This window comes from Pseudophryne corroboree, chromosome 9, assembly GCF_028390025.1.
Source record: "Pseudophryne corroboree isolate aPseCor3 chromosome 9, aPseCor3.hap2, whole genome shotgun sequence".
Taxonomy (NCBI): Eukaryota; Metazoa; Chordata; class Amphibia; order Anura; family Myobatrachidae; genus Pseudophryne; species Pseudophryne corroboree.
Window position 1 is genome coordinate 136,930,975 of NC_086452.1, and position 22,989 is coordinate 136,953,963.

Here is a 22,989-nt window from a genome sequence, read left to right on the forward strand (position 1 = left end):
TTAAGACTTGGGGTTTGTTTGTTTTATTAGATAGATCTTGCCCCAGTGTAGTGCCTTTTGGGGTTGTGGTTTTTCAGAAAGTTATAATTTTTTATTAATTAAGTAAAATATGCCCCATTATAAAGATAGGGCTTTTCAATTTGTTGCGGCTGCGCAGTGGCCGCCAGCAGGGGGTGAACACAGATGAGCTTCACTGGCTTGTACTGGCAGTTGGGCACGAGGAGCGAGCGGGAAGCAGTGTCTTGTGCATGACGAGGACAGCTGCAGGCGGCGGGAGGACGAGAAGGAGGGAGCGTCTACAAGATCCGGAGGAGATCGCGGGACGTGAGCGACGGAGGGAGCCTTACTGGGGGAGGAGAACGACGGAGCAGTCACACCGGAAGAAGCCGGAGGAAGCCAGGTCCCCTTCAGGAGTGTCAGCGGGAGGAGATAGCCGCAGGTCCACTTACCTCAGCGGGAGCGTCGGCAGGATGTATGCCATCATTTCTTATTTTTCTTCTACTGTCCGTCCATCCCGCCCTCCCTGCTGTGTCCGTCCATCCCCCCCCCGCCCTCCCTGCTGTGTCCGTCCATCCCCCCCCCCACCCTCCCTGCTGTGTCCGTCAATCCCCCCCCGCCCTCCTTGCTGTGTCCGTCCATCCCCCCCGCCCTCCCTGCTGTGTCCGTCCATCCCCCCCCGCCCTCCCTGCTGTGTCCGTCCATCCCCCCCCGCCCTCCCTGCTGTGTCCGTCCATCCCCCCCGCCCTCCCTGCTGTGTCCGTCCATCCCCCCCGCCCTCCCTGCTGTGTCCGTCCCCCCCCGCCCTCCCTGCTGTGTCCGTCCATCCCCCCCACCCTCCCTGCTGTGTCCGTCCATCCCCCCCCCGCCCTCCCTGCTGTGTCCGTCCATCCCCCCCCCCGCCCTCCCTGCTGTGTCCGTCCATCCATCCCCCCCCCGCCCTCCCTGCTGTGTCCGTCCATCCCCCCCCCGCCCTCCCTGCTGTGTCCGTGCCCCCCCCGCCCTCCCTGCTGTGTCCGTCCGCCCCCCGCCCTCCCTGCTGTGTCCGTCCACCCCCCCCGCCCTCCCTGCTGTGTCCGTCCACCCCCCCGCCCTCCCTGCTGTGTCCGTCCATCCCCCCCGCCCTCCCTGCTGTGTCTGTCCATCCCCCCCCGCCCTCCCTGCTGTGTCCGTCCACCCCCCCCCCCCGCCCTCCCTGCTGTGTCCGTCCATCCCCCCCGCCCTCCCTCCCTGCTGTGTCCGTCCATCCCCCCCCGCCCTCCCTGCTGTGTCCGTCCATCCCCCCCGCCCTCCCTGCTGTGTCCGTCCATCCCCCCCCCGCCCGCCCTCCCTGCTGTGTCCGTCCATCCCCCCCGCCCTCCCTGCTGTGTCCATCCATCCCCCCCCCGCCCTCCCTGCTGTGTCCGTCCATCCCCCCCCGCCCTCCCTGCTGTGTCCGTCCACCCCCCCCGCCCTCCCTGCTGTGACCGCCCTCCCTGCTGTGTCCGTCCATCCCCCCCGCCCTCCCTGCTGTGTCCGTCCATCCCCCCCGCCCTCCCTGCTGTGTCCGTCCATATCCCCCCCGCCCTCCCTGCTGTGTCCGTCCATCCCCCCCACCCTCCCTGCTGTGTCCGTCCATCCCCCCCCGCCCTCCCTGCTGTGTCCGTATATCCCCCCCCCCGCCCTCCCTGCTGTGTCCGTCCATCCATCCTGCCCTCCCTGCTGTGTCCGTCCATCCCCCCCCCGCCCTCCCTGCTGTGTCCGTCCACCCCCCCGACCTTCCTGCTGTGTCCGTCCATCCCCCCGCCCTCCCTGCTGTGTCTGTCCATCCCCCCCCCGCCCTCCCTGCTGTGTCCGTCCATCCCCCCCCGCCCTCCCTGCTGTGTCTGTCCATCCCCCCCGCCCTCCCTGCTGTGTCCGTCCATCCCCCCCGCCCTCCCTGCTTGCTGTGTCCGTCCATCCCCCCCGCCATCCCTGCTGTGTCCGTCCATCCCCCCCCCGCCCTCCCTGCTGTGTCCGTCCATCCCCCCCGCCCTCCCTGCTGTGTCTGTCCATCCCCCCCCGCCCTCCCTGCTGTGTCCGTCCATCCCCCCCGCCCTCCCTGTTTGCTGTGTCCGTCCATCCCCCCCGCCCTCCCTGCTGTGTCTGTCCATCCCCCCCCGCCCTCCCTGCTGTGTCCGTCCATCCCCCCCGCCCTCCCTGCTTGCTGTGTCCGTCCATCCCCCCCGCCCTCCCTGCTGTGTCTGTCCATCCCCCCCCCGCCCTGCCTGCTGTGTCCGTCCATCCCCCCCCGCCCTCCCTGCTGTGTCCGTCCATCCCCCCCGCCCTCCCTGCTGTGTCCGTCCATCCCCCCCGCCCTCCCTGCTGTGTCTGTCCAACCCCGCCCTCCCTGCTGTGTCCGTCCATCCTGCCCTCCCTGCTGTGTCCGTCCATCCCCCCCGCCCTCCCTGCTGTGTCCGTCCATCCCCGCCCTCCCTGCTGTGTCCGTCCATCCTGCCCTCCCTGCTGTGTCCGTCCTTCCCCCCCGCCCTCCCTGCTGTGTCCGTCCATCCCCCCCGCCCTCCCTGCTGTGTCCATCCACCCCCCCCCCCGCCCTCCCTGCTGTGTCCGTCCATCCCCCCCTGCCCTCCCTGCTGTGTCCGTCCATCCCCCCCCGCCCTCCCTGCTGTGTCCGTCCCCCCCCGCCCTCCCTGCTGCGTCCGTCCATCCCCCCCGCCCTCCCTGCTGTGTCCGTCCACCCCCCCCGCCCTCCCTGCTGTGTTCGTCCACAAGCTGTGTCCGTCCACCCGCCCCGCCCTCCCTGCTGTGTCCGTCCACCCCCCTCCCCGCCCTCCCTGCTGTGTCCGTCCATCCATCCCCCCCCGCCCTCCCTGCTGTGTCCGTCCATCCATCCCCCCCCGCCCTCCCTGCTGTGTCCGTCCATCCCCCCCGCCCTCCCTGCCGTGTGTCTGTCCACCCCCCCCCCGCCCTCCCTGCCGTGTGTCCGTCCATCCCCCCCACCCTCCCCGCCGTGTGTCCGTCCATCCCCCCCCCACCCTCCCCGCCGTGTGTCCGTCCATCCCCCCCGCCCTCCCCGCCGTGTGTCCGTCCATCCCCCCCCGCCCTCCCCGCCGTGTGTCCGTCCATCCCCCCCGCCCTCCCCGCCGTGTGTCTGTCCATCCCCACCCACCCTCCCCGCCGTGTGTCCGTCCATCCGCCCCCCCGCCCTCCCCGCCGTGTGTCCGTCCATCCCCCCCGCCCTCCCTACTGTGTCCGTCCATCCCCCCCTGCCCTCCCTGCTGTTTCCGTCCATCCCCCCCGCCCTCCCTGCTGTGTCCGCCCCCCCCCCGCCCTCCCTGCTGCGTCCGTCCACCCCCCCGCCCTCCCTGCTGTGTCCGTCCACCCCCCCCGCCCTCCCTGCTGTGTCCGTCCACCCCCCCCGCCCTCCCTGCTGTGTCCGTCCACCCCCCCCCGCCCTCCCTGCTGTGTCCGGCCACCCCCCTCCGCCCTCCCTGCTGTGTCCGTCCACCCCCCCCCCCGCCCTCCCTGCTGTGTCCATCCATCCATCCCCCCCCCGCCCTCCCTGCTGTGTCCGTCCATCCATCCCCCCCGCCCTCCCTGCTGTGTCCGTCCATCCCCCCCCGCCCTCCCTGCCGTGTGTCTGTCCATCCCCCCCGCCCTCCCTGCCGTGTGTCCGTCCATCCCCCCCCACCCTCCCCGCCATGTGTCCGTCCATCCCCCCCCGCCCTCCCCGCCGTGTGTCCGTCCATCCCCCCCGCCCTCCCCGCCGTGTGTCCGTCCATCCCCTTCCGCCCTCCCCGCCGTGTGTCCGTCCATCCCCCCCACCCTCCCCGCCGTGTGTCCATCCATCCCCCCCACCCTCCACGCCGTGTGTCCGTCCATCCCCCCCCGCCCTCCCCGCCGTGTGTCCGTCCATCCCCCCCCCGCCCTCCCCGCCGTGTGTCCGTCCATCCCCCCCGCCCTCCCCGCCGTGTGTCCGTCCATCCCCCTCCGCCCTCCCTGCCGTGTGTCCGTCCATCCCCCCCCGCCCTCCCCGCCGTGTGTCCGTCCATCCCTCCCCGCCGTGTGTCCGTCCATCCCCCCCCCGCCCTCCCCGCCGTGTGTCCGTCCATCCCCCCCCGCCGTCCCCAGACGCAGCACCTGACACTCACACGGACCTGACACACACGCACACACACACACACAGCACCTGACACACAGACACGCAGCACCTGACACACACACACAGACGCGCAGCGCCTGACACACACAGACGCGCAGCGCCTGACACACACAGACACGCAGCGCCTGACACACACAGACACGCAGCACCTGACACACACGCAGCGCCTGACACACACACACACACGCAGCACCTGACACACACGCAGCGCCTGACACACGCAGCACCTGACACACACGCAGCACCTGACACACACACTCACACGCACCTGACACACACTCACACGCACCTGACACACACACGCAGCACCTGACACACACACGCAGCACCTGACACACACGCAGCACCTGACACACACACACACGCAGCACCTGACACACACACGCAGCACCTGACACACACACGCAGCACCTGACACACACACTCACGCACCTGACACATGCACTCACACGCAGCACCTGACACACACGCAGACACGCAGCACCTGACGCAGACACGCAGCACCTGACACACACACACACACACACACATGCAGCACCTGAAACACACGCAGCACCTGACACACGCAGACACGCAGCACCTGACACACGCAGACACGCAGCACCTGACACACGCAGACACGCAGCACCTGACACACGCAGCACCTGACACACGCAGACACGCAGCACTTGACACACACACACACACAGCACCTGACACACACACACAGCACCTGACACACACACACACACACAGCACCTGACACGCAGACATGCAGCGCCTGACACACACACGCAGACATGCATAGCCTGACAGACACACGCAGATATGCAGCACCTGACACACCCACACATACAGACATGCAGCACCTGACACACACACACACGCAGCACCTGACACACACACACAGACGCAGCACCTGACACTCACACGGACCTGACACACACGCACACACTCACACGCAGCACCTGACACACACACACACGCAGCACCTGACACACAGACACGCAGCATCTGACACACACACACAGACGCGCAGCGCCTGACACACACAGACACGCAGCACCTGACACACACACACAGACGCGCAGCGCCTGACACACACAGACGCGCAGCGCCTGACACACACAGACACGCAGCGCCTGACACACACAGACGCGCAGCGCCTGACACACACAGACACGCAGCGCCTGACACACACAGACAATCAGCGCCTGACAGACACGCACCGCCTGACAGACACGCTCACACGCACTCACGCGCAGCGCCTGACGCTCCCACGCACTCCCACGCAGCGCCTGACATGCACTCACACGCAGCGCCTGACACGCACACGCACTGACACGCAGCGCCTGACACGCACACGCACTGACACGCAGCGCCTGACACGCACACGCACTCACACGCAGCGCCTGACACGCACTCACACGCAGCGCCTGACACGCACACGCACTCACACGCAGCGCCTGACACGCACACGCAGCGCCTGACACGCACACGCAGCGACTGACACACACACACGCACATACTAGTGATGAGTGGGTTCGGTTCGTCGGAATCCGGACCCCCCGAACTTCACCCATTTTACACGAGGCAGGTTCGAACCTTCCCGCCTTGCTCGGCTAACCCGAGCGTGCCCGAACGTCATCATCCCGCTGTCGGATTCTCACGAGATTCGTGGAAAGGGGTCCCATGTGTAAACATGGGACCCCTTTCAGTCCGTCTGGTCCGGGTGTTCGGTTTGTTGTTTTGCCAAGTACGTGGATTTAATCTGGAACCTGGATCAGGTGAGTATAATTATCTTTTATTTTCAGGTACCCGTGGATTCTAATTGGAGAAGAGGACCGACTGCTTCGTGTCAACATAGGTAAGTATGTGTGTGTCGGCAGGTGTGAAATAAAGTTATACTTTCACGGTGTCTGTGTCCTGTTTTTATTTGGGTATTTTTTTTCCAGTAGAACTACAGGTACCAGCGGGCCCGTTTTTCTCCCGCATGCTGGTACTTGTGGTTCTCCAAGTACCAGCTTGCGGGGGAGGCTTGCTGGGACTTGTAGTACTACTGGAAAAAAACAATATTCTTTCAATTTTCTCAAGGCTATCAGCCTCCCATCCGCAGCCCTTGGATGGGGGGGACAGCCTCGGGCTTCACCCCTGGCCCTTGGGTGGCTGGGGGGGGACCCCTTGATTGAAGGGGTCCCCACTCCCCCAGGGTACCCCGGCCAGGGGTGACTAGTTGGATATTTAATGCCACGGCCGCAGGGCACTGTATAAAAGTGAACCCCGGCTGTGGCATTATCTGTCCAGCTAGTAGAGCCCGATGTTGGTGTAAAAAATACGGGGGACCCCTACTCTTTTTGTCCCCCGTATTTTTTGCACCAGCACCAGGCGCAGAGCCCGGTGCTGGTTTTAAAAATACGGGGGATCCCCTGTCTGTTTCTTCCCCGGATTTTTAGAACCAGGACCGGCTCGAAGAGCCCGAGGCTGGTTATGCTTTGGAGGGGGGACCCCACGCAATTTTTTTTTTTTTCTGGGTATTTTACATTCCATTTAAAAAATAATAATAATCTTTTAAAAAATATATAAATAATACTTGTGCCTCCAAAAAAGACAAACCAAGTACCTAATCCCTTCTAATATAGATATGCTATTACCAAAAAAAAAAAACCTTTTATTTATTAGATTCCGCCTGCAAAGTGTGGCGGATTGAAAATGACGAATGTACTGTTTAAAAGCACTGTTGTCGAATTTACAAACTTCAATTGAATATACTTTTGTCGAATTGCCGCATTTGTACCATTGCAGAAAAGTCGAATTTTTCAAATGTCGAATTTTTAAAAAAATCGAATTTTTAAAACCTGTAAGAATAGGCCCGCCCCCTTCACATCAGCCGTCCCCTTCTACCCCTGTACCTTGCTCTCTCCTGTCTGTGCTCTCTCCCGCCTGTAGGACTAGGCCCCGCCCCCTTCTTACCCTCCAGTGACTGCTCTCTCCTGACAAGTGGACCAGGCCTGCCCCCTACACGCTGCTGGTGTCTTCATTGTTACTTGGTCTGGAGCTCCGTTGGGGAGAGAACTCACGTGAGCTCATTAAGAATGAGGAACTGGGATGTTTTAATTTTATTGTGAGTAGTGTAGTGTGGTGATGTAGTATGTTGTATGGGGGGTATAGTGTAATTATGAAGTGCAGCATATTGGAGGGCTATAGCATAGTGATGTAGTGTGGCATATGGGGGGTGGTAGCGCATAGGCGTGCGTACAGGGGGTGCCTGGTGCACACAGGCACTCCCTAATGTCCAGCACCGCTGCACGCCATGCTTGCTGTAGCACAGTGATCGCTGAGTGTGTGATCGGTGGAGCCTAGACTGCAGCTCATTTCCGTACCTCCCACCACCGCTGCGCACGCCCCCCCTCTGCCTGCTGCTAATACTATGCTGAGTGCATTTGTCGGCGGCCTCACTGGGGGGACTGGCGTCACCTTGCAATGTGACGTGGTGATGTCCGCTCATGCTCTCCTCCCGCCCACCTGTGCTTTCCTCCCGCTGCGGTCTCTCAGTCCTAGTGTGCCGCGGCCGCCACACCACTGGGGACTGGGAGCCGCCGGCAGACACATTCTGCTGAGACTTACTTGTCAGTGCGGGTTCCGGACGGCAGGGGGCGGGTGGGAGGGCAGACGGGGAGCAGGTGTTACAAGGAGTGTGTGGGTAACTAATTCACAATACTTCCGCTCAACGTGGCACTGCTGGTCCTTCATCTCCCATGTCTCTTCACCAGGTGGCGGGCGGCCCGGAAATTAAGTGATGTGTTGTGCAGCAGTCAGTGTGAAGTGACTGTGAGTAACACTGGTGGTGCTGATGATGCTGCTGCAGAATCGGGAAGCAATTAATTCATAAATATAATGTACTGTATCAATGTATTATACATACATAAACATGTACATACGGGTATTTGTGTATACATGTATATACATGAGTGTGTGTGTGTGTGTGTGTGTATGTATATATATATATATATATATATGTATATGACTTGGGGTTTGTTTTATTAGATAGAGCATGTCCCAGTGACGTGCCTTTTGGGGTTGTGGTTTTTCAGAAAGTTACAGGTTTTTTTGAATTAAGAGAAATATGCCCCATTATAGAGATAGGGCATTTCAATTTGTTGCGTCTGCACAGTGGCCGCCAGCAGGGGGTGTACTAGAGTGCCTTCACTTGAGAGCCGCAATATGGCCGCCTTCTCCCCGGTTATTCTGTTAATAGGAAAATAACCTCACAGGTTCACATAGGGCAGAGTTGCCACTACTAGTGCAGGGCTGTAACGTACAGTACTAAGGAAAAGCCATATACTAAAGCGGCACGGTGACCTCACCCCTCTCAGAGACACCAGGGCGCAGCACACTGTACGGGGTACACTTGGTACACACACCTGTTAGCTCAGGGCAGCACTATAGGACCCTCCTGTAATGCTGTGCTGGTGGCGTGTAGTGATCAGGGCACTGGGAGACTGGCTGGCTGGTCTCCGTCTCTGCTGCCTATAGAACTTCCACCTCTGTTATATATCAGGGCTGCTCTCCTGTGTGTTCTCTTCCTCTCCTACCTCACACTGGAACTGGCCGCCCAGAGAATGAGAGGGCAGCGGCTGACATCAGAGAGGGTGCAGCAATCTGTGTGGGCAGAGCCCCTCACAGCAAGGTGTCCTTATGCTGTGCCCCGTGTAATCACTGTGATCCATACAGACTCTCACCCTGGTATGCTCTCTATTTATTATTTATTTTTTTACACTGCGGCATGCTCGAGGGAAGGGAGCAGGCACCCCCCCCCCCCACCCCACCCTACCGCCACTACTCCTCCGCCAGCATCACTGCCGAGCCGGTCAGTGTTCCGGCGGCAATGAGCAGTAGGCAGCCACCAGCAACAACAGCCAGGAAGCTGTTACTCCCGGCAGCAGTAGCGTCAAGCTGCAATTCAGCCAGTGGCACGATGATCCGGGAGGCAGTGGCAGCACAGGGAAGCAGTACCCCCTCCAATCGCAGCACCAACCTGGAGACTGAGGCAGCAACCCACCCCCAGCAGCAGTACCACCCTGATGATAGGTAAGATGCATTTTGGTGTCACAAGAAGGTGGCCGGAGTAGTGGCTGGCTGTGGTCACACCCCGGGCAAAAGTGATAGTGATTTCAGTGTTCCCTTGCGCGGGGATTGGATGTGTAGATGTATGGAGGCTATGTTTGTATAGATGTGAGCGGCAGTGTGCGGATGTATGAGAGCGGCAGTGTGCGGATGTATGAGAGCGGCAATGTACGGCTGTATAACTGCATCGGTGTGCGGCTGTATGAGTGCGATGGTGTGCGGCTGTAAGAGTGCGATGGTGTGCGGCTGTAAGAGTGCGATGGTGTGCGGCTGTAAGAGTGCGATGGTGTGCGGCTGTAAGAGTGCGATGGTGTGCGGCTGTAAGAGTGCGATAGTGTGCGGCTGTAAGAGTGCGATAGTGTGCGGCTGTAAGAGTGCGATGGTGTGCGGCTGTAAGAGTGCGGCAGTGTGCGGCTGTAAGAGTGCGGCAGTGTGCGGATGTATGAGAGCGGGGTTGTACGGATGTATGAGAGCGGCAGTGTGCGGATGTATGAGAGCGGCAGTGTGCAGATGTATGAGAGCGGCAGTGTATGGATGTATGAGAGCAGCAGTGTACAGTTGTGTGAGAGCGGCAGTGTGCGGATGTATGAGAGTGGCGGTGTACGGATGTATGAGAGCGGCAGTGTATGGATGGCAGCGTCATAGGGAGGGATGTCGGAATGCTGTTAGGGTTCCTAATACAAAATGGAATCCGTATAGTCGGCGGGGCTGGCACCATGGCACCACGTTGGGCTTGATGGGCAGGTAGTGCGGCAAGCACACCCAAATTGGCGTCTGACGTCGCCCGCAGTCCACACTGTTGTGAGGAGTCAGAGTTAATTTTGACTGTGTAGTGTACTCACAGAGGACCTACCGCCCGTCCCCTCCTCGCATCTGAGCAGCAGGTCAGGCTCTTATTTTCTTTTTAATCAGGAGAGGCCGAGTGAACTGTGAGCAGGGGGGCAGAGCTACATGGGACCCAGAAGGGCTGCTGTGCTGTCAGAGAGGGAGAGGAAGAGAGAGATGAGGCTACTGCAGATCCCCAGCTGATTGTGAGGTGCCGGGTTGAAGGGTGATGTGATCACCCTTCTCCCTCGCTGCAGCTGGGGACCGCATCTAGGCTTCCTCCATCGAGGGCATGCGGCGCAGCAGTGGGCAGCGTGTAATGAGTTTGTCTGACTCATTATACTGCTGCCTGTTGTGGAAACCTCCGTCCTTACGGACTGGTGTACATGCCCAGCACAGAGGTGACAGTGTTGGTGGAAGTGCTGCCCAGCTCTGACCCTGCAGGCCTCCGTGATCAGGCTGCGGCCGCTGCTGCCGCGGCCTGAAACCCCTGCCGGTCCCCTCCATAGACTTCCGCCTGGCCAGCGCTGAGGTACTAGGGGTAGCCCAGCTGCGGGAAGGGTATGTCTCTGGCTTTCTCTCCGGCAGGGGAAGGTGACAGCGGCGGAGGAAGTGCTGCCCACCTCAGACACTACAGGCCTCCCCGATCCAGCTTCGGCCACAGCTGATGCTGCCAGAACCCCCTGCTGGTCTCCTTTGTTGACTGCCGCATGGCCAGTGCTGAAGTACTGGGGGTAAGCCAGCTACAGGAAAAGTGTCTCTGCCTCGGGCTCTCTCTCTCTGGCAAGGGAAGGAAGGGCTGATTCTCTGGCACAACAGGGAGGGCTGGGCTGCAGGAACACAGCACTGGAAGAAACAGGAGGCCGAACTCATGACCAAAAAGTGAGCAGTGCAGTGATCAGCCCCCTGGTCTTTCCCTCTCTCTGGGTAGAGCTGTATTCTACAGAGAGAGCTGGGATGGGAAGAAGGGGAACGGCACTTGACATACACATACACGCGCAACACCTGACACACACACACATACACGTGCGGCACCTGAACACACACACGTAGCATCAGACACAATAAAATAAACATGCAGCACCTGACCCACACATACACGCGCAACACCTGACACACACACATATACACGTGCGGCACCTGACACACACACGTAGCATCAGACACAATAAAATAAACATGCAGCACCTGACACATACATATACACGCACACCATCAGACACACACATACACATGCAGCACCTTACTCACACACACATAGACACGTGTAGTACCTGACGCACACACATGTACACGCGCAGCACCTGACGCACACTCATGTACACACGCAGCACCTAATGCACACTCATGTACACATGCAGCACCCGACGCACACTCATGTACACGCACAGCACCTAATGCACACTCATGTACACGCGCAGCACCTGACGCACACTCATGTACACGCGCAGCACCTGACACAGACATACGTATTCATGCACAGCACCAGACATACACTTGTACACACGCGGAGCACCTGATACTCACACACATATACTCCCGCAACACCTGACACACACACACACACGTGCGGCAGTTGACGCATACACACGCACCATCAGACACACTCATATATACACGCAGCACCTGACACACACATACACACACACACACACACACACACACAGGAGCTGATACACAGGCAGCACCTGACACACACACACATATACACGCACAGCACCTGACACCACGCACTCACACGTACAAGCAATGCATTTCACGTCTACCTCCAGCCTCAGTCACAGGCTGCTGCCGCCTACCCCCCTCCCTGCATCAGCTGCAAAGGCAGCAAAATATTTTGACCAAAGTCTAAAGGCCCATACACATTAAACGATGTCGCTCTGTGAGCGACATCATCTAATGTTTCCCCCTCCCGGGCCGGCCGGCGGCCGACTGTACACACTGAGCGATATGACCGCTCATATCGCTCAGTGACGTCACGCCCCCGCCAGCCCTGCATGAAGGTCGTGGACGACAGTCCACATCCTTCATGCATGACCTACCGACAGCGACGATTGTTGCCGACCTGCGGGGCCGCGCATCGTTCATCGCCGGCGGCATACACACTTAACGATAAAACGAGCGATGTCGCTCAAGGAGGGGGAAAATGAGCGACGTTGCTCATTAAATCGTTAAGTGTGTATGGACCTTAAACAATTCGGTTTGGTTAATAAAATTATTTTGCACAGAACAGTGATGTTATACGAACATTTTCATTAAACATTTAAAAAATCAAATGTTTATTCTTACAGTGAAATTTTACATTTCTGAATAAAAAAAATAAATTTAAAAAAAGCGATGAAATTCAATAGACAAAAAACCTTACAGTTTCACATGTCCCATTAAGGCTTCTTAGACATGATCGAAATTTCAGAAACCTGTTGTAACTCTTCCACTTAAACTCCAAAAAGCAATGAAATTCCAATCATTAAGGCTGACGCCTTAATGGACGTGTTCCTTGCGCAATACAGATATGGTATGCCATCACAGCCTGTGGGTAAGTGCAGATTCAGCACTCTCACAGAGTGAGATTGCTGTCACTCACACAATGGTGGAGCTGCTAATTCACAGATTTGTGTGCTCATTGGAATACACACATGCAGTCTATGCAACTGAAGGTCTGAACAGTTTTGTGGTGCTCCCATCCCACACAGTGCCCACAACCATCCCATTCGGTCACCACCACAATCCCACCTTGTTACAACATCCTTCTAACTCCATACATCCATCTCACTTAGTATACACATTTAGCTCCCTCAAACATCTTGGTTAATTGCTAAAACTATAATACCCCATCTACGGTCTATGCATCTACACTTACTTCCCCTATACACCCCCATGCTGCTCTGTCTTCCCCAATCCCTACTGCTGTGTTCTCCCATCTGTGCTAGTCTGTACTAACTTATCTGTACCATCTGTCTTTCCCCACCTGTGCCTTGTCTGTACCACCGTTTCCTTCTCTCTGTGCTGCTCAGTGTTTCCTTCTTCAACGTCACTCTGCCTCCTTCAGTACATGGCACACTATCTTCTCTCCCATCTGCACCAGTTTTCTACCCATCCATGCCAGTGTTTTCAACCCATCTGCACCATTTCCCCCATCTGCACCGCTCTGTCTCCCTTCCCATACTTGCTGCTTAATCTACCCCCTATCCACACCACTCTTACCCCATTCATGTAGCTGACATCCTGAAGGTAAATTTCGTGGATCCTGCGCTCTTGGCAGGGGGATAACCGCTACAGCCCACCCCCCAGTGGTCCGGAAATGCCTCCGTTGTGCAGACCATGCCCTGCCAATGGCATGCTAACACTGTTTGCACGCCCCCCTCCTTCCCCGCAACCACCTCTGCCTATCAATCAGGCAGGGTGATCGCAGCCAGTGAGATGCTGATAGCATCTCACTGGGCTCCTGGGGTAACCTGACGAAAGTGCCACGCTAAAAAAGGGCACTGAAATGTTGTCAGCTTAATATGTGCCCACGAGTGTACTTTGTTTGAAGACGCCAGGAGTGCTGCATTTATGGATGTTCTGTGAAATTTGCATGCAGTATGACCCAGAGCCTACATTGTGTAAATTTATACCTGCAGGAATGAAAAAAACAATACAGCCAGCCTTACTTGCTCAGGCTGCAGTGACAGAGCACACGAGAGCGAAAGCCTCTGCCTCCACGCTGCCAGGGAAGTCTTCATTCTTCCCTGCACTGTGCAGCCTGCGCGCTCAGCCAATGATTGAGCCGCAGGCAGTGGCAAACGCAGGATTTCTAGAGGGGGCCTTCCAATGATATCCACAATCTTCCACTCTGTGGAACATTGGAGCAAGTATGGGAGTCTGGGAGAGTGTTAGAAGAACCTAATAATGACCGTGGATATTAATGTAAACATTGGTCTTTCTATACACTGGATACTGTATGGAATACAGTATTAACATCTAACACAATAGTACAGGCTGTAGCAAACATATTTAAATAATACATAGATACACAAACATAATAGAAGAACCAGTAATGTTCTTTCAAAGCACACATTCTCCCACCTCATGGTAAGGCTCCTGTCTCTTGTTCCTGGTAGCTACTTTTTGGTCCAGTGCACTTGTTGAGGACTCAGATTGACACATGGCAAACTATGTAGAATAAGCTGCTACCACTGGGCATTGGCAGCAGCTCTGCTCTGTCCCTTAAACTGCATGTTGTGGCAGCAGCTCTAGTAATCATATTATATACTATTTCTATTGTCACAATTTGAGCCACTGGCCAAGTGGAGGGGGGTTTCTGGGCAACCGGAAACCCCCCTGCGTTTGCCTATGGCAGGCTGCTGCTTCGCACACTATTGGAAAGCTGAGCCGTCGCTCAGCTGCCCTGTACTAGTGTGCTATGCGGCGTCGGTGGCTGGCGGCTGCTTGCGCTGCGGGGAGCAGGGAGCGCTGCAGATCGGATAGGTAAGAAAGATCCTATCTGTGGTGCATAGCGGGGGCCCTTTTTAGAAAGAGGGGCCCAGGGTATGTACCCCCATGCCCCCCCCCCTTAATCAGGCTCTGCCATAGTATAGAATCTGATGGTGAGTTTCTTATCCTTAAATCTGTCATCTGCTGATAGTTATGTATGCTAGTTGTATTGTTTTACAGGAATGCAGTCAGTTTACCTCCAATCAAAATCCCGACGTTCAAAATCCCGACACCAATTGACCGATGGTCAAAATCCCGACAAGGTCAAAATCCCGACATGGACAAAATACCGACATTTAAAATACCGACAAGGTCAAAATGCCGACATGTAAAATGCCGACAGGTCAAAATACCGACATGAGTTTTTCATGATTTCTTTAATTGAAACCGACTTGTGCATACTTTACCATCCCAGTGGACCTGGAGGGGGAATATAATAGTGTGCCGAGCGCAGCGAGGCACCGTGCCCGAAGCATGGTGAGCGCAGCGAGCACAGCGAGGGGACGCGGTACACTTTATATGGTGTCCATGTTGACTTATGTCGAAATACACACACAAAAACAACAAAAACCGCATGTCGGTATTTTGACCTGTCGGCATTTTACATGTCGGTATTTTGACCTTGTCGGTATTTTAAATGTCAGTATTTTGTCCATGTTGGGATTTTGACCTTGTCGGGATTTTGACCATCGGTCAATTGGTGTCGGGATTTTGAACGTCGGGATTTTGATTGGAGGTATTTCATACTGATCCCGTTTTACACTGTAGCCAATACTTTGCATACAGTATGTAATTTATGGTGTCTGCATACAGTAGCTAGCTCATGTTTCTGCATCTTGTATGTTATGTTATGTTATGTTTGCATTGCATTATCTTTGCACATTTTAAGTGCATTTAATTATTTGTACTTTTACAATTTTATCAATTTCTTTTATTGCATAATAACCACCATTCTTCAGACCATTACAGCTGATTGTGATTATTGAAAAGTATAGAGGGTTATGCTGTCTGTCTGAATTTGGTTAAAAGAAAAACTATCATGAAGTCAGAGCCGGTAATAAGATGAATATTTCAATAAGTCCTTCACCTCTAACCACATTATTCCTGCTTCAGAAATCAGGACAGTTTCAGATATGCTCCTGACGCACTCCAATAGGGAGATTTATCATATCTTGGAGAGAGCTAAAATGGGGAAGTTGCCCATAGCAACCAATCAGCTTTTAGCTGTCATGTTACAGGCTGTCCAAGAAAGATGACAGAAGTTGATTGTTTGCCTTGAGTAATTTCTCCACAAAATTTGATAAATCGCCCCACAAATCTTGTTCCATTCTGACCATGTTACCACTGGTGTATCTGTAATGGGTGCAGTGTGTGTTGTGCATATGGGCAGCTGAGTCCAGAGGTGTCCCACACTGCACACCGTGCACCCATTTCTTCTCTACTTACCTCTCCTGATTCCAGCGTCCAGCTACAGCCCTGCAAAATCACAGTGGCAGAGTCTGCTAGTGCTCAGAGCACAGATCAGTGCTGCCAGCTAGAGGAGAGAGGACGGGGCTCAGATGGAGACTGCAAACGGACACCCTCCCCTCATGGTACGGGTGTGGATCACTGGATCAACCTTGAAAAGGTCAAAAGGGTCTAGGTTGACCCCAAAATGTTGACATACACAATGTCAACATGGGGAAAATGTCAACATGGACAAAAGGTCGACATTAAAGGTCAACATTAGTTTTTTCCCCTTTTTGTGTAATTTACTCCGAAACAAGACCGGGAACACCAATTAGTTACAGCACAGGTTACTATTCCCAATCGTAGTCAACGTGGATGGTAAAGTATGAAAAAGTAGAGAAATAAATATATTGTAAAAAACTCACGTTGACCAAATGCTGTGTTGACCATTGACATGTCGATCTTTTGACCATATTGACTTTTAGTGGTCGAACCTATTGACTGTCGACCTTAGTACTGTTGACCTAACATTCGGATCCCTCATGGTACGCCCCTGCATGTTACACTTATTCACCACTCAGACCATTCCCTTTTCCAGCAGGACACACCCTCTCTGACATCCACAAATGATGACTCTCCTATCTAAAATCAGTCGTTTGCAGAGATATGTATAATTATTTATTAATAGTAGCCAATATCGCCAGTGACAAAAGAAAGTTGCCAGATCTATATACAGTACAAAACACTGATAATTATCAAAACAAAACAACATATCATTTATAATGGGGCAAGACAAATTCAGGTGGCCCCTGAGCAACAACTTTGTGGGGTCCCCACACACTGTCCTCACAACTGCAAAAAAAACATTGGAGTAGGAGTACAGCATTTACCTGTCTCCTCTCCATCTTCCTCGGCAGCTGAGCTGTTCCTTTACTGCTGCGGCCACCGAGGAGCGTCAAATGTCAAATCTCGCGAGGGGGCCAGGCCGGCATCAGGGGAGGTCGAGTTACTGCAGAGCTCCGTCCTGCTATACCTTTTATATAAGCCCTAACCTGGGTTTTGGGTGCCCACCTGCTGTGCTACAGTCCCCTGGGCCCACTAAGTCACCCTGCACCTGGAGCTGCGGAATCGGGGGGGACCTGCGCTGCCCCCTGCGGATTGCGGCCTTCCTCCATTACAGAAGCCTGGGGCCTCGATTTTGCATTGTGGCCGCTGAGAACGTCGGTCTGTTGGGCCCAGTGAGGCTGCTTCGCGGACCCCCTCCTCCATCTAGGCACCGCTCCTCACCGCTGGATCCCTCACCCAACGGACCATAATCCCTGCAGAAGACTAAAGGCTGGGTGACCTGCTTGAGGTAACGGCCGGGACGTGTGTGACCGGCGGGCAGCGCCCATCTTGTGGCTGGTGCCGCCCAGACCCCTAGCCCTGCCTCTCTGACACCTTGGTCCCTCTTGACACCTGGACCCCGACCCCCATCTCATATACCCCTGCTTGATAGACTCCCCCTTGCTGGCAGTGGCTGACGGACGGGAGACCTCCGGAGAGAGCTGGTCTCACTGGAAGGCGGCGGACATTTTGTGGATGGCACAGCACTCACCCTGCTCCACGGCTGAGATCTGACTGAAGCACAGTTGTACCTGGTGAGTCTGTGACTGGTGCCTCTTAATGATACTGTTTAACTGCCACTGTTACTCCACTGAGACATACAGTGCAGCACCCAATCACACTTAACCTGCATAAGTATACACAGCATTGCAGGTCTGGCTGGCTGGATGGTAATTGGGAGCTGAATACTGCTGTCACCCCTGCCTCATTCATCATTCATTTCGTGCCCAGCTTTCACTGCATCTCTCCACTGCCGCACCTGTGCAGCTGCACAGCCTGGGTTTATCTCCAATTTACCTGTTGTCTGCACTGTATGGGGCTGTGCCGCCCCCCCCATGCCGCCCCCCATACCCCTCCCCCCCCCCCCCCCCGTGGCCATGCATAGGTACTGTTTCTTTTTTGCAAGTTTACTTCCACGCTGATGTCCGGCTAGCCACCTTGATTCTGGGGGGTGCGTGCCAGTGCTAGCCCTGACGGGATGCTGTTCTAATCCCACAACACTAGTCCCGATGCTCTATTGATGTAACCTAGGTGCCTCATGGTGAGAGGTAAGAGAGGTTCGCAAGGGAGAGGGAGAAAGTCGCAAAAGGTCACTCGGACACGTGCAATGGATACTCCGACTTCCGCTGATATGAGGCAATTTCTCCTTCCTCAAGGCTCCGCTCCCACAGAAGATATTTCTTTGCCTTCGACGCCACGTCTCTCGCCTGCCTCAGACTCTGCATCTCAAGCAGGGACTTAAGCGGCAGACCTGCACACTCTGATGAATCCAGGAAGCCTCTTGCAGATTTTGAACCTTCTTCATGCCCTGCCAATGAAACAGGACTTTCAGCTTTTGGAGAGTAGGGTCAGAGAAACTGTCCGTTCGGAAATTTCAGCTGTTCAGTCCGAGATATCCCACATCGGATCCCGCCTAACCTCATTGGAAGGCTTCTCTTCGGACACGGCAGCGGCACATAACGCCCTCAGGGCCACAGTTATTAGGCAGGCGTCTAGCCTTCAACGGCTTCAGGACCATGTAGATGATTTAGATAACCATGGAAGGAGAAATAATTTGAGGGTTTGGGGAGTCTCAGAGGACGTTTCACCTAACTCCCTTATTGACTTTCTAACGACGGTTTTCAATTAACTCTTGGGCTGGGATCCTGCTTCAATAATTGAGTTCGATAGAGCCCATTGGGCCCTGAGACCCAGAGGTGCACCATCTGACTGCCCTCGCGTCATATCATCTGCCGCTTACATTACTATACAGAAAAGGAGGAGATCCTTCGCAAGACCCATCGCATGGATGTGATAGAGACTGCATCTCATAGAATTCAGATCTTCCAGGACTTATCGTGGACGACCCTTCAAAAGCGCCGAGCTCTACAACCACTCACTGCAGAGCTCCAGAAGTTGGGAATTAAATATAGATGGAGCTTTCCTTTTGGTCTACAGGTCTCGCACAATGGGAAGCTGTGCTCTCTCAAAGATCCCTCTGATTTACCCCTTTTCTGTCGAGAGCTTGGAGTGCCTCTGGTCACTCTCCCGGATTGGCAGTAACCCCTGACCAGTGGTGTTCCACCGGAACTCTCTCACCCTGACAGTGACTGGCACCTCGTCCATCATAACCCGAAATCCCCTAGGGAGCAGCGCTCCGTCACGCAGTCGGCAAAGAAATGAGGGTCTCTTCATGGTTTGGGTCAATTACTTTAGCAATCTCGAATGACTCTTATTTAGTTTAAAAGGTTTACTGCCAAATCAAGGGATTTCCTTGCTGCAAGGCGCATACTCCCTTTAGAGATGTGCTCGAGGCATCGAGATCGTACTTGAGTAGACGAACATTTAACCGACCTGCTTGAGTTGGAGGTTGTTGTTTCATGCTATATGATGTTTTTTCAAAGTTGCTTTATAGTTGTGTGATTTAACTTTTAGCTACATTTCTGACTGTTATATCAATGTTCCTATTGGGGCCGGCACTGACCCCCAGCTCGCCCCTGCACCACCCAAGTATTCTTGGTCTCCGATGCGAATAACCCGTCCGGGCTCCCGGGAGGCGGCAGTGTGTTCTCCTTCTTAGTTCCTAGTTAAAATTGCCGATTTTTGACTGAGTTAGGTACTCTGAACTAACTCCCTAATGTATTCTTTGCTTCTGTTTCTTTCTTTCTCTCTTTACCTTCCCCCCCAATGTGTGGTCCTCTGTTTTGAGAGTTGTTCTGCCCTCTTTGTCGGACTCTGCATTGTCCTCTGTTCTCTAGGTGATGGCGGTTGACCTCAAAGCGACAACTATAAAATTGGTTTCCCTCAATGTGAAGGGCCTTAACATCCCGGAGAAACGCTCAAGGGATGCTAAGGGACCTTTTTGCATTCAGGGCTGATGTTGCTTTTTTACAGGAAATGCACTTCAAAGTGGGAGTAGCCCCGGTTCTCAAGGATCGTAACTACCCATACTACTTTTATAACAACAACAGCAGAGGTAAATCTTTGGGTGTTGCTATTTTGCTGTCCAAACGCTTGCCTTTTCAAGAAATGATGTCTATATCTCTAGAGGAGGGCAGAACACTCCTGGTAAAATGTAAACTGTTTGATCAGCTGTATACGTTTATTAATTTATACGTCACCAACCAATCACAACCTAGTTTCTTAGTGAAGGTTCTCAATCGTATTGCCCCTTTGGTTGAGGGTATCCCAGTTATCGGAGGTGATCTTAATTGGACTCTCCAGCCGGAGGTGGACATCTCTGGGACACCGGCTAGGCCCTCCCTAGCATCGCACCGTAGAGTGAGTCGCTCTCTCCATGACCACCAGCTGGTCGAAACCTGGAGGCTCCAGCACCCCGGGGACAGGGACTACACATTCTATTCCAGGCCGCACGACACCTACTCCAGGTTAGACTATCTTCTCTTGCCCCACAGATTTCTGCATCTAGTTAGGGAAACTGGTATTGGACTAATTACCTGGTTGAATCATGCTCCTATCTCCATGACTCTGGAGACGTCCTATCCACACTCCAAACAATGTACTTGACGGTTGAACGAACAAATCTTAATGGTCACGAGGTTCCAACCCCAGGTACTCAAGACAATGGAGAATTATTTTATAACAAACGAGACGCCAGATGAAATGGAGAATTATTTTATAACAAACGAGACGCCAGATGTCTCCCAAATCACGGTGTGGGAAGCTCACAAGTGTGTCCTGCGGGGGAAGCTTATCCAGCTAGGTTCAATGTTGAAAAAATAAAGGCTGGGGGAAAAAACTGCTCTACTTCAGCGACTGCGGGACTTAGAGACAATACACAAGGCGGACCCATCTCCACCGGTGCTGACTGCACTGACCGAGACGAGAGCAGCTCTCAATACCCTGTTGTTTGCAGACATCAAAACGGATTATAGGCTTTGTCGGAATCGCTTTTTTCAATGGGGTAACAAACCGGGGAAGCTTTTGGCTAGGGCGCTCCGCGCGCAGAGGGCCACTTTATTTATCCAGTCGATACAAGATGCGGCGGGGACCCACCACACCCTCACAAAGGACATTGCAGAGGCATTCCACTCTTATTATACTAAGTTATATAACCTTCAGGAATCTAGAACCCCAGGGTCATTATTGACTACCCGGGATTTGGTGGAGGGGTACCTCTGTGACGCGGGGCTCCCTAGAATATCGGAGGACGATAGCGCCTGGCAAGACTCCCCTTTCTCTCTCCCGTAATTGGAACAAGCTCTTAAGGAGGCTCATTCTGGGAAGAGTCCGGGTCCCGATGGCTAAACCATCTCTTATTATAAGTTTTTTAAAGACTCTTTTGCCTAAGATGCTTATGGCGTTCAATGAGGTTTCCGACAATCGCGTTTTTTCCCCTCAATCACTAGAGGCTTTCATCACAGTTATACCAAAAGAAGGGAAGGATCTGGCTCATTGTGCCAGTTACCGTCCGATATCACTCCTTACCACAGACATCAAGCTGTTTGCTAAACTTATAGCAAACAGATTGAAGCTACTTCTCCCCAATATTGTGCATTCAGACCAAGTGGGTTTCATACCTGGAAGGGAAGCTCGTGACAATACGACCAAAATCATCGATCTGATGCATTTAGCTTCGCATAGCCATAACCCAATAGTGGTGCTCTCTACTGATGCCGAGAAGGCTTTCGATAGAGTTGACTGGATATTTATGGAGGGGGTCCTGCGACACTTGGGGTTGGGGCCTGTCAGCTTGGGCCGCATGCTGGCACTATATAATTTTACAACCGCAAGGATCAAAATGAATGTGGACCTGTCCCGCCCAGTTCTGATTAGGAACGGTACTAGACAAGGGTGTCCTCTTTTGCTCCTAATCTTCGTCCTTTGTATGGAAGCCTTGGCAGGATCTATTAGGTTAAATCCAAACATTTCGGGACTCACTGTGGGTGGCAGAGAATACAAACTTGCGCTGTTCGCAGATGACCTGCTAGCTATTATATTGAACCCGGTGGTATCTGTCCCTAACCTGATGTCCAAACTAGATAGATATGGCTCCCTGTCAAATTTTAAGATCAACCTCTCTAAGTCAGTGGCAGTGGCTGTATCAGTGCCCTCCCAAGCTCTGACGGCCTTAAACAATCTATCCCCTTCCATTGGCACCCCTCTAGCTTTAAATACCTGGGGGTCACTTTACACAAAGATTTATCACGCCTTTTTGATGAAAATTTCAAAAAATTACTCACCTCACTTCGCTCCGAGTTCCGGAACTGGGGTAATAGGAGATTATCCTGGTTGGGGAGGCTCAGTGTTATTAAAATGAACATTTTGCCGATAGTCCTCTATCTCCTCCAGGCGCTCCCAGTTCCCATTCCCAAAAATTGGTTCAGAGATCTACACAATTTAGTTCTGGAATTTGTTTGGGGGGACAAAAGGCCTCGTTTCCAACATGCCATACTTTTTCGCTCTAAACATAAGGGCGGTCTTCAGCTACCGCATTTCACACTGTATTACGATGCTATTGTTCTCCATAGAATTTTGGAATGGTCATGCCTGCATGACACAAAACAATGGGTCCATATCGAGGGAACAGTGTTACCTGTCCCCATTGCTTACTACCCTTGGCGCTCAAAGATACCACATATAGACCATCCTACCATTGGCCCTACACTTTCACGCTGGAATAGACTTAGGGTTCTCCCGTATATTTCTCCCAAATACTCTCCTCTGACCCCACTATTCTATAACCCAGAATTCCCACCAGCAGTCTCAGGCCGGGGGTTCGACTCCTGGAAACTGGCGGGGGTGGCGCGTGCTGGCCAGCTGGTGGAGCGTGGAGAGATAATCCCCATACCTTCGATGCAATCAAAGTGGAATCTCCCGCCTTCGGAGATTTGGATATACCTTCAACTGAAACACTTTGCCCTGGGGAGTAATGTTTGCCCAAGCCTGACTAG